The sequence below is a fragment of the Rousettus aegyptiacus genome, unplaced genomic scaffold (genome assembly GCF_014176215.1).
Source record: "Rousettus aegyptiacus isolate mRouAeg1 unplaced genomic scaffold, mRouAeg1.p scaffold_m13_p_1, whole genome shotgun sequence".
Classification (NCBI taxonomy): Eukaryota; Metazoa; Chordata; class Mammalia; order Chiroptera; family Pteropodidae; genus Rousettus; species Rousettus aegyptiacus.
In genome coordinates, this window is record NW_023416284.1 from 14,975,595 (window position 1) to 14,994,008 (window position 18,414).

The 18,414-nt window shown below is 48.9% G+C and overlaps 1 protein-coding gene across 3 annotated transcripts in view; it reads left to right on the forward strand.

The window, feature by feature from the left end:
* Window positions 1-1,087: 1,087 nt before the first annotated feature.
* The window catches only part of LOC107499928 (non-compact myelin associated protein), a 30,636-nt gene continuing 13,309 nt past the window's right edge, over window positions 1,088-18,414 (forward strand). For all 3 annotated transcript variants that reach the window (XM_016124581.2, XM_016124580.2, XM_016124579.2), the window contains exon 1: window positions 1,088-1,131. The gene's annotated coding sequence lies outside the window, so the exon portion shown is untranslated. The remainder of the gene's footprint in view (window positions 1,132-18,414) is intronic.

An 18,414-nucleotide genomic window follows, 5' to 3' on the forward strand; every position in this document is an offset into this window, starting at 1 on the left:
CAGCAAGATCTTCTGAGAGTGGCTTGAGGTGGCCCCATGGATCTCAGATCTTGGGGCCGGGGGACTCTCACTGGGAAATCCTCTGTTCCTTCATGCTTACCTCCCTCCCACCCCAATGTGGGTAGGTCTGCCTCTCCCACCACAGGGAAGGTCTGTGAAGCCAAGGATTGTGTCCGTTGTGTTTTTGGTGAAGAAGTAGAATCACAGAATTATGCTTCCTAATCAATCCTTGTTATTAGAGACCACCTTGGAGTTTCCTATGAAAACATAATAGAATCTCAGTTCTCAGTCAGCTGGGAGTTACCAAGGCTTGGACAGCATTTTGCAAGGCACCCAGTGGCAAAACAATAGGCCCATAACCAAACACATTCTGGGAATAATTTGAAAATAGAACGAGGAGACGGGCTGTACTCCTGATTCTGTTACTTACACGCCGTGTGACTTTTGGCAACTCACTTCTGCTTCCTGGGCCTCAGTTTCCCTGTTTGTAAAAGTAGAGGAATTGGATTTCCCCTCTGCAAGATGTCCTCTCTTGCTGTAAATATTGATTGAGGGCCTTTCGTGTGCCTGGGATAGAGTTCTGGGCTCCGGGGATAGAACGGTAAACGGTCTGATGGAGGAGAGGTCCTTGATTCTACAGGGCGGGTTTTGACTCTTGCCAGCTGTCAAACCTCCTGGGGTGACACTTTGTGATTGTCTAAACCCCATCCTGCCCCCAAACTTTCAATCAGATTAGCACAATCCCACTGTAAAGACACCTACCCAAATCCTCGCATCCAGCCTTGTGTGTGTGTGTACGGCCCCTTCCTTCCGTTTGCGCTTGGAGTAGTCTGACCTAGAAGATGTAGTCTGATGTCCTGAGCGCCCCGGGGTGCCAGAACTGAAATCCCCTAAAAGACCCACACTTGGGAGAGGCACGAGGACACCACCGGGAGGCGCCGCCACTCCAGTGCCGGGAGTCTGGCGCCCCCAGGGCGGCCCCCGAGGCCCGGGTACCGCGATCACCTGCGCGAGGCGAGGCGGGGCGGGGCGGAGGCGGGGTCCCCAGGCGGTTAGAGCCCGAGAGGCTGCGGTGGCGCCGGCGGGACGCCGAGCTGGCGGCCGGCGGGCGCGTGGGATTCTTCCCAGCAGGTAAGAGGCCCCGGGCGCCCGGGTCCGCGCGGAGCACGGCGGCCTGCCCCAGGCTCAGCGGCTCGCTGTCCACCTGCCCGCCGCGCTGGGCGAAGGAGAGCGGGAGGTCGGGGCTGAGCGGTCCCAGTGTCGCTCGCACCTTGGTGGGAGGAAGTGCCCGGGGTCTGCACGCAAGGGCAGCGCTCGCGGGTGGGAGGTTGATCATCTCTAGTTTGGCGTTGGGGATGGGGCGTGCGTAAAGGTGCCCAAAGCGCGAGACGAGCTCCACCCAGCGCAGACGAGCGCCCTGAGAACCAGCCTGCGTCGAGGAGCTGATATTCCAGACATTCAGAAGGCAGGTCGTTTCCTTGTCCCACCCCACGGGAACAAAAGAGAGTTGGCCCGGCCAGCCAGGAGGTAGAAGAAATTTTGAACCACTCAAGAACTGTGTTTGCTTTATCTGTAAAATGGGCTCCTGGATGGGTTGATCTCGAGCGGAGGCTCATCCTGGAGGAAGAACCCGCGGTTCAATGAAATGAAAACCCACACGAGGGGGAGTAAGCCAGGGTTCTAGTTCAGATCGGCAAGTTCTGTGGACGCGTCCGGAGCAACTCCGGGCGGGGGCGGTGGTGGCAGAGGCGGCTCGCTGGACTAGCTGCCCCAGAGGAAAGACAGAGAGGCACAGGCTCGGGTTTTGCGGTCTGCGTCCCCCGGTGGGAGGAGGAGATGGGTGTGTCAAATACATAGGCTAGCCTAGAGGCACCAAGGAAGCCCCCTCGTCCTGGGAGGCCCTGCTTTGCAGCTTAGCTGGGCGTCTAACTTTGCCTTGGGCAGGACCCTTCATTTCCCTGTGGTTCAGTTTGATGTGCTCCTTAAATGAAGCAATATTTCTGACAGATTAAGTCACGTAATTCATATAAAATGCTTAGTACAGGGTCTATATGTAGTAGGCATTCAATAAATGTAAGCTATTGATTTCTTGGGGGCGGGGACCAATGTCTATTTGGTTCACCATTATATGGTGCTTGGCACGCAGTAGGTCTCACTAGGTATTTGTTGAATGAATGACCAATGAGTATGTAGTCGGTGCTTGGCACATTGTTAACAGTCAACAAATGGTAGTGAATTTAGAGATGGCCAGATCCCAATAGATAGGTATGGATGTAGGAGACAGTCCCTATGTGGATGGACCAATGTAAACCTGAACCCAGAGTGACAGATTTGGGGTGCCCCTGTAGGGGAGGAAGAAACTCCTCTATCCTCAAGGTTGGTCTGATAATCAAATAGACATGAGACAGGTCAGCAAGAGGAAATAACCAAACTGAATACATGCATACGTGTGGGAACCCCGCATGGAGGTTCAGAGATAGGGGGCATGGATATGCATAACTCATCCTGACCTAGGGGACATGGATATGCATAACACATCCTGACCTAAGGATGAGGTAATGCGCCTTGGGAGCTTCAAAAGGTCATTGCGGGATAACAACAAGAGCAGATGTTTCGTGAATAATAGTTTGCCCTGCCCTATAGGTGGGTCAAAAAGGTTATCTCTGATAATCTCTTATGGGGCAAGGCCCCTAATTCAAGTTCTTCAAGGTAGTAAAGGGAGAGGTGGAAATTTCTTTTGAGCCCGAGGCTGAAGTTGCCTTTAGCTCAAAACACTATTCCAGAGGCACAACTTGGAATGATGCTTCTCAACCCCTACACACCGCCCCCCCCTTATGGGGTGGGAAGGGGTAACATGACAGTCACAGCCAGAGTACAGAGGTGGGGGAGGGCACACCATCCTGGCATCCCGAACCCTAGCAGCCGTGTGGCAGTAGCTGGAGCTGGAACTCTTGATAGGTCAAATACCTTTCTCACGTCCTCTGAGTGTCCACCCCAAGGCTACAGGAGTAAGGGGAGGGGAGGAGGGACACCAAGAGATAACAAAGGACCTTGGGTGCCTGATGAAGCAAAATATAAAAAGGCAAAGGTGCTCCCGAGACCCTTTCTTGGATGTGGGACATTCCTCGCCTTGCCTCTGCTGGTCTCTGTGCTGGTTGCAGGTGAGGTAGCTGAAGTGGGCAGCCCACGACTGATGGGTGTGGTGAGCCAGGCACACAGAGACCTGGGTGACCCTCTAGGGACATGCTGGTCCCTGGGAGGATATGCTGTAGTGGTTTCGCATCTGCACCTTATCCCGCTGGGCCAGGGAGCTGCGTCCTAGAGGTGGAGCCACTTGGAGCAAAGTTAAGGGCCTTTAGCTTTTCTGACGCCTGGCAGGCAGCCACGTGGGCTTTCTATCTCCCTGGGGTGAGAAGCAAAGGTGGAGATGAGAGATTTGGGGCAACATATCCAAAGGCGACAGGGGCCACCGCACCCTCAAAGGAGCCAAGTTTGAAGCTTCTCCTTGTAACACTTTCCAGAATGGCTCATCATTTGCCCTTGACGCATCAGTCCCTGAGACCCTGCGGGGCTCTAAGGGGAAGAAAGCAATGTCCACGCTGATCCCCACCCCACTGCTCTGGGGACGCGGGGGTCACAAAGCGTTAGAGCTACATAGACCTTTCGTGGTAATAGAGGGCACCCTCCATTTACAGGTGGGGACGCAGGGGTCCCGAGAGAATGAGATAGGCTCCGTCATGGAGCGTTAGGGGAGACCCCAGCGCTCCTAATTCCAAGTGCTCATGTCACACCACAGCGGGCTGGGAAATGCGCCGGGAACTGAAAACGCAGCAATACGTCCCTTTATTTTCCAATCTAATAAAATGGAAGGTTAAAAAAAAAAAAAAGAAAAAAAAAAGAAAGGTAAGTGGATTTTAAGTTGCCCAGAAAACCCTTTTAATTAAAAAAACTCTTGCGTGTGATGAAAATAAAGACTCCAAATTCCATATGTTCACTTTATTATTTTTTTAAAGATGTATGCTTGTTAATGGAGGAAAATAATGCAAAATCGGCACCCCGCTAACCAGGACTGAACCGGCGAGGGCCAGTAGTAGTGCTCGTGCTAAGAGGCACGCTTCGCCCACTGCCATCTGAAGGCCTTTGAAGGCCACTGGGAGCAGCGGCGTGTTCGTTTCCACGGGACAATCTTCAGGCCCGTGGGTGCTGCTCCTACTGTGTTCTCCGTCTCCATCCATGCGCCTCCCGATGGCAACCTGGCCTCTGGCACCCCACTCTTTGCTTTAGGGTCTGGCAGGAGGAGTCCCTCTTTGTTTTCTTTCAAACAAGGGAGGCTGGAGGAGGCAGAAAGAGGGCAGAGGCTGAGCCAAGGCAAGAGTTGGCCAGTCAGTCTCCTCTGGATTCCTGAGCAGGGCTGGGCGAAGGTAAAGCTGAGGGGGTGGGGCCAGAGTGTGGCTGTGGGGCTGGAACTTCTCATGTGGTTTGAAACTCCTCAGGGTGGTGGCTGCAGTTTGGCCTAAGGAAAAGGGTGTGCCAATGTCTAAGACAGAGAGGCCTGTTCTTCAGCCAGCTTGTGCTGAGGGGCCTCCTGCCTGGGCCAGGCACTCCTGAGCTGCTGGGGCCCTCCATGGGCTGTCGGATGCTGTGATACCTGCTGGAGGCCTCGAGGAGGAGTGGGTGGTGTTGGAAGCACTGGCATCTCAGGGATTGGTACAGATCCTGGAGGGCCAGCAAGCCTTGCTCCAGGAACGCCGTGGCAGAAGTGCCAGCAGTGAGGATGGGGCAAAGAGCAGAGACTTAAGCCTCTGCTTTCGAGCTGTGGGATCTTGTTCGAGCCACATCACCTCGCTGGGTCTGTTTTCTAATCAATTACGGAGGATAATAAATCCACAGCAATCACGTAATAGATATGAGTTTCCCTTCCCCTTTAGAGTAACTTGTGCCTTAGGACCTGTTCGGCCAACTTTTAGGGCCAACAACCTCAGGATTTTCAAATCCCTCCACAATTCACTCATCATTCATTCATTCCTTTACTCATTCCACTTAAGAGCTAACACCTGCCTGGGGCCCGCACTGGAAATTCAGGTCCAACTCTTTGGTGCTGTCTCGTTTCTTGCAGACCCCAGCACGGCGTGGCCTTGCTTCCACCCTTCCATCTATTCCTCCACCTGAGGATATCTCTTCAGTCTTTTGTGCAATAAAAAGACGAGTTGTATAACTCGTTCCCCCACTGCTGTACGCAATCGTAGAACCCTTCGTAAAACCCTTCGCAAGAGTTTCCCAAGAGTTTAGCCTGCAGGTCACAGAGGGAAAGAAACAGTTAACTCCTGTTTGCTGTGCCCACACGGTGCTAAATGCTCCACATGCCTCAGTCCCTTTAACGCCCACAGGAAGTGAAGAGTATTCCCTACTTCAGAGACATAAGCAACTTGCTGGTTGCCACAGAGCTGACCAGGGGTTGTGCCTTCCCTGGGCCAGAGGCGGTTTTTCCTTCATGCATCTCTACCTCCATAAACATTATTTACAATTATATTGATGACTACACTGGTATATTCAAACATTTTCTTCAATCTAAAATTTTCTTTTTTCTTTTGGTTTTGAAAGACATGAAAACATTTTTGTGGGTCCCTCAAAGTACGGTGGGTGCTGGGCGCTTTGTCTTCCATGTCCAATGGAGACATTAGGCCTGGAGCTAAGAAGACACAGTGCTGAGATTCCAGCCCACGCCCATCACCGAGGAAGCTCTGACCTCCCTGCTGTACTGCCCTTAACAGTGAAAACAAACAAGCAAGAAACATGCAAAGAACTGGGGGAAAGGGACTGGTGATATTAATAGTCCTCTCAGGAAAATGGAACTTGGTTTGTTTGTCATCCTTGTCTCCCTACTGCCTTCACTCCATTCGCAGACCTTAAAGGCAACTGGCTTGTCCCTAGGACCAAGGGAATGCATTTATCTTTTAAAAGCAGCTCCCAGTTCCTAACTAATCCCCAGTAATGATACCACTGGTCTTAATAATAATAAAAAAACATTGTTGAGAGCTCTCAGTGTGCTAGGCATTGTGCGAATCACTTGGCGTGCATTGTCTCCTAAAAGCTCTGGTAACCCTATGGATAGAAACTATTATCTTCATTTTGAAGATGAAGAAACTGGGGTTTAGAAAGACTCAGTGAGTTGGCCAAGTGGCAGTGCCAGCATGGGGACTCAAGTCTGTTAGCTGGTTGTCATAAGGGTGAAGACTGTTTCCCGCTGTCTCCCCATCACTCAGCAAAACGATGCCTTGGTACATACAAGCTTTCGGTGTGTAATAAATGAAAGTTTGCCCCTAGAGCCTGGCCTCCTAACATCTCCTGCTCTATAGGGAGGCTTACCTATTCTGGGTACTGCCCCAGGAGTGCAGGAGTTGGCAGCTACAGCCCGGGGCAGTCTGGGGCAGCTCAAAGCCCTGATAGAGTGAAGAACTGATCAAGAGGCAAAGGCTCAGACATTCACTCTTCCATCAAAGTCCCCCAACCTGACCCCCCCATCCCCCCAGCCTGTGGAATGCTGCTAGAGGAGTCTCTTTACTGCCAGGCTGCTTCTCCCTGGGAGCTCAAAGGTACAGCCTGACAACCCTATAGAATGCCAGCCAGGAGGGGGTGGCCAAGGATGCCTGTGCAGCTCTCTGCCCTGGCATAAGCCTTTAGCCCTTCCCCAGGGCTTACTACCAGACAGATAGCTGGCACCCATGGGGGAACTTGAACTCACCTACTAAAATAGTTAAACACCTGAGAAGTACAGTTACTATAAAGAAAGGCAATAAATCAAGCTATAGATACCATCTGAGACAGAATTACTGAACCAGCTGGATGAAGATCATAAAGTGTGATAATTATATATAAAGTTATAAGGGAAGAAATTCCTAAAAGAATTCAAGAACAAGAAGTCATAGAACTATGAAAAAATATATTTAAAATAAAGAATGCCATAGATGGCATAAATATCAGGATGGATACAGGTGAAGAATTAACCAGGAAAGAGGATAAGCAGATTGAAAACTACCCCAGAAGGAAAAAGGAAAAGATAAAAAGATAAATAAAAAAAGTAAGGCTAAAAGGTATGGAGAGTAGCAATAGGTGTCCCAAAATAAAAGAAAAATAGAAGAAATGGAAGAGAGGAAAATTATTAAAGAAATAATGGAGATTAAGTGTTCCAGAATTAAAGAAAAATGAACTCAAATTGAAAAGACTAATGGAATAGCCAAAAATAGAAATAAGGAAAACTCCACACACACAGATATTAGGTGAAACTGAGAATATGAAAGACAAAGAGGAGAGAGCAGAGAGAAATAACACCCTTCACAAAGGGAAAAGAATTATATTGACTTGTCAATAATGACAGTAGATAAAAGAAGTTAAAAAGTAACGTTATTAAGAATTGAAAGAAAACCCTTTCGATCCAGAATTTTAAAGCCAGCCAAATTGTCATTCAAACACGAGGTCCTAATACAAATATCGTTAGGCAAATAAAGCCGCAGAAGGAGGAACACATAGAGACCCACACTGAAAATACTCCTGGAGGAAAGACTTAAGGAAAGAAGCAAATCAGGAGATGCTGTAAGAGCTTTGGGAAGTAAGGGTGGTTAAGTCGGGGGTCAGCGCAAGAAACAGAAGCGGAACTCGGCATTTTAGCAGGGACAGATTTTTCACACCTAATTCTTTAAAGATATTGAAAAGGCTGCAGAAACCCCAAACTCTGCAGAACTGGCCATATTGGGGACCTATGGCGCCTACCATAATCTGGAAAGCGGGAGAATCACGCGGCTGCCCGGAAGCATTGAACTTAAGGACACACGACTTTGGCTGTGTGGTCCAGGGATCCGAGAGCTGGTGCACTGTGACTCCGTCTAGCTACCGGTGTCATCGCAACGCTGGCTCATCTTTTCAACAAAAGGATGGGCTCCGACACTGTGGGAGGTAACGTTGTCTAGCTGGAATTCATGATGTTGACCTGTGTCATCTAATTTATTTCGTTACCTTCTATTGATGGCAAGTGACATTGTTTTTCCATTTTCAGAAGTGATGGGAAATTGCTGTCTAGAATGAACTTTATAAATATATTAGAGGAAAAGTAGGTCCAGGCATCTCAATACCAACCCATCATGATTGGTACGAACAGTTATTAAAAGTGGTCAGAGGTGGAAAAGGTGTCGTGGGCAGGGTGGGACTGTTGGGCCCCATGACAGAGGAAGGTTGAGATTGGTGTGGAGCTGGGAAGAGAGCACCGGAGTGAAAGCCAGCTTGCTGATAAGCCGTTGCTGTGTGACCAACCACCCCAAAACTTAGTGGCTTAATATGATCACTACTTTCTCTCGTGGCTTTATAGGTTGACTGGACTCAGCCAGGAGGTTCTCACTTGGGGTCTTGCATGGGGTTTCGGTCAAATGTTCAGTCTCTGAAGTCTCACCTGATAGCTAAGTTGGCTCACTCATGTGGCTGCCTAGTGATGCTGGCTGTCAGTTGGGAGCACAGCTGGATTTGCCGACCAGCGCATCTATCTGTTGTCTGTCCGTGTGCCTTGGGCTTCTCACAGCTGGGTTCTGAGAGGGAGGCTTCCAGGAGCAAGTATCCTGAGGCAGGAAGCAGAAGCTGCCACTGAAGGGCTATACCTGTGTCACTTCCTGTGTCACTTTCACCATATTCTAGCAGTCATAGCAACCATCTAGAGTCAAGGGAGCGCAGAAATAGACTCTGCCTCTGGAGAGGGGTGGTGGCCAGGTCATACTGCAGAAGGGTATGTGGGACGGGTGATACTGTGCTGCCGGCTGTCCAGTACTTGGAAGCACCTGTGAGTTTAGGAGACAGGAAGTGGCTCATTCTGCTTGGGGTCAGGGAGAAATGGTGGAGACAGGTGTTGGCGGATAAGACTGAGAAAAGTTCATGGAAGACCTTGGTTGCCAAGACAAAGAATTAAGGCTTTATTCAGCAGCCAGATGATGAAGAGACACTGTGCAGAAAGCTAAGGTCTTGGTGGCTCTGTAGTCCTAATTTTTTTTTCCTGCAAGTGGGACCCCAGGGAGGAAAGCTAGTGACTTCTATTCCTTTGCAGTAGCATATCCTAGCTTCGTGATGTAGCAAAAGGCACACCGGCCCCAATCCACTAAGCGTTTCTTAGACAATTGCATGCTGGGTGCATGGCCAGCCCAGACACTGTGAAAGTAAGTCTAAAATTCATAAACCACTGGACTATCCTGGAAATTCCAGTATTTCTACCTTCATTCCATAGTTTGTAGATATCCTCTTAGACTCCTCATGGCCTAAAAATCCTTTGCTAGGACAAAAATCTTGGTTATGGGTTAAAACATTTATGGTCCAAGTCCAAGCAATGTAAGAGCCCAGGGAAAGGTGTGACTTGCCCCTGGAATCTGTATGGAGCCGAGTGAGGGACTTGGATGGCCATCACCAGAGCTCGGAGACCCAGAGCCCAGAAAGTTAAGTGTGTGTTCGATGCCAGTCCATCCTTGGGCATCCGCTTAAGCACATTTCTTCCATGTAGCCTATATGTGTGTGTGGATTCATTCATTTATTCATTCAAGTGCCTTCTAAATGGCAGACCCCATGCTAAATGTGGTCATGTGGCCATGACTAAGGCAGGTTTTGTCTTTCAAGGAGCTCCTAGAATGGAAAGGAAGTCAGACCTGTGTATTTACTAATTACAACATTTTCATGAGATCAGAGCTGTAACTGAGGTACCAGTGAGATGCTGTGAAGAATCTCAGAGGAGACTGACTGACCTACTTGTGAGTGGGAGGGAGGCTTTAGGCAGGTCTCAGAGGAAAGGAAACCAGCGTTTGTAGTGCCCACACTGCATCAGGTCAGTGCTAGGAGTTCGGCACGCACTGCCGAATGACTTACGCATGCAAACTCTCACGCGTGCCTGGTTTACATAGTAAGGCTAACTCACTGGCACTTATTATTATCTCGTTTGACTGTTGCAACAAGAAATGAGACAGGAATCAAAAAGCCCAGTTTATAGACGAGGAAAGGGGCTCAGAGAAGTTATGAGTACAAGGCGATGTAACTAAGCCTGAACTCAAGCCCGGGTCTAACTCTAAAACCCTTACCTCTGAACCACACCACCAGTTCACAGGGAGCGGGGACAAACCCTGCCAGGGAGGAAGATCCCAAAGAGCCAAGATGCCATGTGTGTAGGTGCCAAGATGGGATGGCAGAGGAGGCAGGAGAGAGGCACGAAGGCCTCGGATACCAGGCCAGGGTTGGGAGTGGACTTTATCCACAAAGAGAGCTGACCGAGGCTTCCGTGACTCCCCAGCCCACACCGGAATCGCTCCTCTAGGGTCACCTCCCATGAAAGTTGGTCACCTAACATCCACATCTTTCGAGGCAGGGGCTGGGCCTGGAAAGGCGGTCGCCTGACGCCCGGCCAGAGCCCTCGCTCCGCACCCAGCTTCCTCCTCGTCGTGGCTTCCCTTTCAGGCTGTGCTGTTTGCTCAGAACCTGGGCAGAGAGCACAGAAATATTTATTTATGTCACTGCCAACCCTGCCTTCGGGAGGCCCCCAAGGGGTACCTCACAGAGAAGTTCAGTTATATAACCCCGAGTTGACACAGCAGGAAGGAGAAGGAAACAGATCATAATTATTCCTTTGTCTCAGTCTTGGACACATTTCGAAACTGGATAGCTTGACATTTTCCTCTCTTCTTCCTCCCTCACCTATTGACCTTGGGTCTCCAGGGATGTTGGTGGCTGATTTTAGCATTAATTCTGGTGAGACTGGGGTTTGGCAAGATCTTCCTAGATGTGGGGGAGGGGAGAGAAACGAAATATATTAAAGGGCTGCTTCGCGTCAAACCCTCCACCAGGGGCTTTATATTCATTATCTCATTTTACTCAAACAGCAAACTTATGAGGGAGGTTCTGTTTTTCACCTCCGTTTTACAGAAAAGGAATGGAGGCACAGAGAGGCTAAGTAACTTTCCAAAGGGCGCCCAGCAGAGCCAGGTCAGCCTGGCTCTGACATTCCTGAGTTTTCAAACATCTCACACGGAATCCATAATATGGAGATCTTGAGAGAGCTCGGCATGCTACTAGCTTCTCCCTATGGAGGAAGCGCTCAATTAAGCCCAATTCATCCCTCACATCTGATCTCCACTCCGGCCTTTCCCAGACACTCAGCTCCACTGCTCTGGGCCCCTCGCTGTCCCACCCCCTCACCAAATCCGCATTTCTTTACCTGAATGTGCTCGTCCCCCTCATCCCCACACCTAGCCTTCACTCCCAACATTCCTCCCAGCTAGACTGTTGCTCCTCCCTTCTCCATCTTAACAAGATTCCAGTAAAATAATAATGATAATAACGCTCATTCATTGAGCAGAAGCTGTCGAGCGGAGTGGTTACAAGCAGGAGCTCTGGACCGTTCTCCTTGGGTTGCACCCAGTTCCACCCCTTTTGCAGGCTGTGTGGCCAAAGACAAGTTACCTAACCTCTCTGGACCTCAGTTTCTTCACCTGTAAGAGATAGTGATACCCACCTCATAGGATGGTTATGGGATGAAATGAGTTATAAAGATGAAAATAAAAACTATACAAATAAGAACTTATTTGTAATATTTTTAGAAATGTGCTTGACATGTCATATTTATTAAATGTTTATTCTTATCACTGTGCCCTCAACATGTGGAGCGGACTCGAAGGCAGATTCCCTGGGTTCACAGCCCATCTCGGTTGGTGACCTTGGACAAGGTACTTAACCTCTCTGGGCCTCAGTTTCCTCATATAAAAATTTTAAATTATAATATGCTTTTCACTTAGGGTGGATGAGATGATCAAATAAACGTAAAGAGCTTAGTAGAGGGCTTGGCGCTTAGAACCAAGTAAATATGAGCTATTAATATATTACTGGGATTCAGACCAAGGTCACTCTGACCCCTCAGCCTGAGTTTAATGACCACATGGTGCCACCCAAGGCAGCCCACTCTCTCCCTCAACCCCCTGCTCTGTGCCCTCTCTCTCTCTGAGCTCCGTAGCACTCACAGGCTTGGCGTCTTAGCGTGGCATCTGCTGGTGGGAAGGCACCAGCTCATGCCGCAGTTCAGGCAGCAATTATATGAACACCCGCTGCTCGCTCCTTTAGCGAGTCATGTACGTCATTCGACACTATGTGGTCACACTTTACAATGTGCCAAGCAGTGTTCGAGGCACTGGGGATTCCAACGGTGAATAAAAACCGACTCAGACCCTGACTCGTGGCGCTCTGGGGCAGGACACGACCGTGCATCAGATGGAAGACGCTAACTGCAGCCAGCGGAGGGAGAGGGACACGGTGCTGTAAGAATGCACAGCACAGGCATTAGAAGGAACACGCGGGTTAAAGTGTCGGAGTGTCAGTAGGCCAGGAGAGAGGGCTCTGGCACATGCAAAGGCCCGGTGACAGCGATGGAGGGACTGACCCAGCTGAGCTCAGACAGGGGTGAGACCGGAGGGGTCTACAGGACCCCAAACTGGTGGGGACTTTTTGACCATTGTAAGTTTGAGGTAGACTTGAGTGACCACTCCCCTATAAAATATTTTAATATTTTTAAAAAATCAAGGGGGGAAAAAAAACAACTTTAGAGTAGGAGGATGTTTCAGTGTTTTTTTCTCACATCAGAAAAAATAAAATGTTTAGACCATGAGAATTTATTACGGTGGGAGGGGCCCACGATGTGGCCCCAACTGATTCTTCATTCATTCAGCTGTATTTATTGGGCAAGTTCTCGTTTGGTTCTTACACTCTCCTCTAGCCACACACATATCTTTTATTCCTCAGATGAGGAAAATGAAGCTTGTGGAGGGTAAATAAGTTGCCCACAACAGTGAGTTTACAGGTAACAAGTGGAATTTGAACCCAGGTTCATCTGGCTGCAAACCCTTTGTAAGTTCATCAGTTTACTTATTTTAGTCCTCACAGCATCAGGGTGGGACGGTCACCCCCCATTTTAAAGCCAGGGAGTTTGGAGGGAAGAAGGAGGTACCTTGCTCACAGTTGCTTGGCTGGTCAAGGAAGGATTCGGGAGCTAGCCCCCTCCTCCTGAACCCTCTCCACCGCCCCAGCGCTCTGTCCAAAGCCTTTCCTGCCCGCCCCCATGCGTCCACCCTCCGCCCTCACTGTGGCCACCCTCACCACTGCCACCCTACGCCCTTTTGTCCACTTTCCCAGCACATAAGGGACTGCGCAGGTCGTTAAGACATCTACATCCCACTTCATATCAAAGCTGGGGCTGGCACTGCCGCCAGGGAGGGAGGGAAGAAAAGAGAGGCATCCGGCCGAAGTGAGAGCAAAAGTTTAAAAGAAACCTTGGGTCCCCCAGACAAACACTCCTCTGTATCTCGGGGCCTATTGTGACTGGCGGCGGGCCAGCTCTCAGTGCAGAGGCTCGAACGGCCGGGCTAGTTTCTCACCTCCTGTCCTCTCTGCGGTCTAGTGCCTGCCAGGCCTGAGCTTGGGCAGGAGAGGGGAAGGATGTTCCTTCTGGAATGGAGGGTGTGGGAGGCAGGCCAGCCGTGGGGAGCTGAGGCGCCATGTCCTGAACTAAAACTGGAGGCAGGGACAGTCACGAGAGGGAGGAGCATGAGAGGGAGGCCACCCGGCCACAGCTGTGCATTTTGCAGGAGAGCAAACTGAAGTCCAGACAGAACAAGTGACTTGCTCAAGGTCACACAGCAAGTAAGTCGCAGAGGTTAAAACTCAAACCCAGGACTCCTAACTTCCAGTCCAGCATTGTTACCCCCCGCCTCAGGGCTCTCTGTGGGGGTTTTGGTGGTGACCCTGTTAAAAAGGTAAGGTGATGAGCTCCATAGACCAGGACATCGAGACTCAAAGAATGTCACATGTTAAGATTATGGAGTACTGGGTTTCCTAGAATTTTATTTTCAAGTGCAGATACTTAAGGCAGGGTTTATATCCTTCGCTCTAATTATAAACACTTCCAGGTTAACCAAGCCCTTGGAAAGGGTGGAGGGAGCTTCAGAGTGTCAAAAGGAAGACCACAGACAGGTCAGCCTTAGTGATAAACTCAGATCATTTGGATTTGTAAGAGGACATGGGCCTTGGTTCTTAAAAATAATAATAAGGAGCTACCCAAGAGCGCGGGGCTGGGGCGGTCAGGGCACCTGGTTCCAAAGAGGCTGCCGGCGCTCATTTGTTTGTTTTATTTTCCCGCACACCCACCCCTGTCTTTTTTCCCCAGAAGTTCACAGTTGCCTTGTCCATGGTGTACAAAACTCAATTGCATCTACATATTCTTGCTTCGATAGGTGGTAATCAGAAGTAATTCAGGAGCCTCGGTCTGTGCTTTTTAGAATCTTGGTGCAGTCACATTAGCAGGGCGATCGAAAGCAAAGCTAAGGGGGAGATGCATAGGCCACGTGGCATCTCAATGTCACTCACCAGCCCGGGTTCCTTCAGGTCTGGTTTAGTTCTTGCACTGAATGAATCCTAGAGGGGTTCTCAAAAACATGCCAAACGAACTGCCAATGAACCTTCCTCTCCCCGGGTGCCCCGAGTGCCTCGCTGGCCCTCGGTTTCCCCATTTGTAAGGACGGGGCAGCGGGGTTAGTAGTTTTCAGACCGAGTGCCATAGAATCCTGCGATCGCTAGGTGGTTTCTACAAGGAGGGGATGAGTAGAAGGGATGAGTTTAGATCCTTAAAGCCTCTGGAAATTTATGACAGTTTTCTATCATAAACCCATCTCCCATATTCTTCAGCAGAAAAGCAGATCTTTCAGTCTGGACAAATCCTCAGAAAATCTACCGGTTTCATTCTTTCTTGGCTGGCAGAATCCCCTGCACCTCCTTACTTACCCCAGTGAGGTCGGTCACCTCCAGGTTTTTTCAGGGAGCTGCCCTGGGCACTCCCTGGTTACTGTGCTCATCTCTTGCTCAGTTTACTCATTCACTTTTAGGGGGTCTCTCCTCCAGAACTCCCCGGGAAAAGGTGCATGGGGTGGAGTGGATTTTTTGAACCTCTGTGTGCCCCCGAAAGTCGTTCTTGTACCTTTCACTCAATATTTAGCTTGGCTTGCTGAACATGCCTAGGCTGGAAATGATTTTCCCTTGGAATTTTGGAGAGTTGTCGCGGAGCTTCCAGGGCTGCTGCTGTCAAATCTAGTGCCATTCTGATTTCATCTGATTGTTGATCCTTTGTATTTGATGTTAAAAAAAAAAAAAAAAATCTATGGACATGTGTGGAATGTACCCTGTGTTCTGAAAGATCATGATGATGAGCCCTATCTGGGTCTTTTTTATTCATTGTCCTGGGGACTCAGAGGGTCCTCTCATTCTGAAAATTCGGAAAATTCGTGTCTTTCATCTGTGGGAAGTTTTCAGGTGTTATTCTTTGATAATTCTAACCACTTCTGTAATTCTTATTAGGATGTTGGACCTCCTGGAGTAATCTGTTTTAACCTACTTTATCTTTTTTGTTCCACTTTATGAGACATTTTCTCAACTATTTTCCAACCGTGAGACATTTCCTCAACTATTTTCCAACCGTTTTATTGAATGTTTTATTTCTTTTGTCATTTAATGAATTTCTTGGCACCTTTTCTTGCTTTTAGAATATTCTTTACTCATTGCATCCTGCTCTCGTCTTATAGATGTAGTATCTTCTCTGACATTTTGTTCCGCCCTTTGCTTTGAATGTCTCCATTTGTTCATTTGTTTTGTTTGCTATCTCTTCCTCATGTTTGAGGCTTTTACTCCCAATGGTCTGTTGACCCTTGATTATCTGTTCCTATGTAAGAGTCAGGCACTAAAAACCTCATTGAAAAAAAAGTTCATGGAAAGCTCTGGGTTTGGGGGCAGGCTTGTCAACTAGCGACCTCCCCATTGGCTATTTTGCAAGAACCTGATCATTTCATTGGAGGATCCTTTATTATCCATCAGTTTCTGTATTTCTGTTCTCTTTGACGGGACAGCCTCCCCAGAGTCCCATCTCTAGTCTCCTGCCTGGTGCTTAAGACTGGCTCTTGGAGTTCTGGCAGCCCAGGGGGTTAAGAGGATGGGCTGAACCCTGCAAAGAAGGATTTAGACTTTTCCTCAACTTCATTTTCAGCCTCATACACCGCCCTCAGGAAGTGTTAAGACCTCCTTCCCAACAATCTCAAAGTCAAATGTGCATATGCATCGCCTGGGGATCTTGCCGAAAAGTAGGTTCTAATCCAGCAGGTCTGAATGGAGCCCAAATTCTGCTTTCCTAACAAGGTCCTCGGAGTTGCCATTGCTGCTGATCCAAGAATCACCCTTTCAATGGCTGCTGGTAGACATATGCTAGACCTACAGGGAGTGGATTTACAATATTAAATATCTTCTAAACCCTTAGCTGGGAGGGAATTTGGAAAAGAAAACATGAGAATGGCTACCAGTTAACTGGGAAAATAAATTCCACGGATGAGACAGAATCCTTGCTGGCAGCAGCTGGGGCGGACGTGGAGGGTTCTTCAGACGGGATGAACTACAGATATATTTGAAGTTAGGTTAGAGGCAGGTACTGAAACTTGCTCGGTGTGGAAGGAACCAGGCCTGCCTGGCTGCCTTCCTAAACCCACTCCCCACGCCCCTGCCGTGACTGGCCCGGTGTCTCCAGAACCCTTTCTCTGATGCCCTCTCACAGGACTTCTCACGAACTCCCTCTCGATGCATGCTGGTCGTATCTGATCCATCCCAGTCCCCCCCCCCCACCCCCACCTCCCATAGCACCTGCTTATGGAATATGTCTGTTCATGCAGAGCAGCGGAGGCAAGAGTGAATTAAGAGTACAAACCCCGGGGTCAGACAAATAAGAATCTAAATCCTATATATTAGGCTGAATAATCCCTGCCCCTCCCCGCAAGTTATCCATGTCCTAATCCCCCAAACCTGGGACTCTGTTACTTGACAGTGGCAAAAGGGACTTTGCAGATGTGCTTAAGGATTCTGAGATGAGGAGATTACCCTGGATTACCTGGGTGAGGCCAATATAATCACAGGGCCTTTATGAGAGGGAGGCAGGAGAATTAGAGAAGAGCCAATAGATGATGGAAACAGAGGTCAGAGAAAGGGAGAGCTAGGAACATTCTATACTGTTAGCTTGAAGATGGAGGTGGAGGAGGGGCCACAGGCTGAGGAATGCAGGTGGCCTGCAGAAGCCAGAAAAGATACAGAAACAGATTCTCGCGAGAGCCTCTAAAAGGAACTCGGCCCTGCCAACACCTTGGTTTTAGCCCAGTGATGCTGAGATCAGACTTCTGACCTCTAGAACTATTAGAAAATTAATGTAATATTGTTTATGTGGTTATTTGTTACAGCAGCCATAAAAACTATTGCATCCTAGCTCTGTCATATATTAGCACTGAGACCTTGGGCAAGCTACCTAATGTCTCTGAGCCTCAGTTCCTTCATCTGGAAAATAGAGATAATGTATATATGAAGCACTTAGGAAATATACGTGAAGCGCTTAGCGTGGTAACCAGTACATAGTAAGCACCTGATAAATGGTAGTGTTGCATTTGTGGTTGTTATCATCCTCGTTGTCATTATTGGTTGTGTATCCACAAATGTAAGTACAGACTAGACATGTCCCTTTTTTTGTCTAGACGTTCTTGGATAGAAAAAATAGCAAACTGTCAAGAGACAGGCCTTAGTTCTACTCCGATTGTTGTCAGTGAGAGGTGATTTGCCTCCCAGAAGACATTCGGAAACATCTGGAGACATTTTTGTTTGTCACAACTAGGGGGTGCTGCTGGAATCTAGTGGGAAGAGGCCAGGGATGCTGCTAAACATCCTGCAGTGCACAGGATGGGACCCCAAACGGAGAATTATCTGGCCCAAACGTCATGGACGGGGAGCCCTGCCATGCTCTGAAGGTTTGTTGAACCTCTCGGGCTCTACGCATTGACAGATAGAGAGAGCAATGAGCAGAGTCCTGGCCCAGCAGGGCCACTGGTGGTGGGAGGGTCCCAGGAATATTGCTTTCCTCCTACGTGGCTTGGCAGCCATGGACAATTTGGAGGCAGAAGATCTGATTTTGAGACTCAGCTCCTCCACTCACTCACTGTGAGACTTTGAGCAAGTCACTTAACCTCTCTAGCCTTCGTTTCCTATCAGCAGAGTGGAGATAAAAAGACCCGCCTTGTTGTATTGATTAAATGAGAAAACATGTGGGAGGCTCAGTGCCTAGCACCTGGTCAGTGTCTCTTTCGATGTTAGATCCCTTCCCTTCCTGACTAGAATGTCAAGGTGAAATTATTTTCTTCGGACGTACTCGCTTAGGGGCATAAACTCTTTAACCTTCTGCCTTTTTTTTTCTCTCTTGGGGACAGTGGGGGACACTTGGAGATTTATGTGGGAGCCCAGGTGTAGTTTAAGGACCTTTGGGAGCTGGGCCCTTGGCTTGAGTCCAAA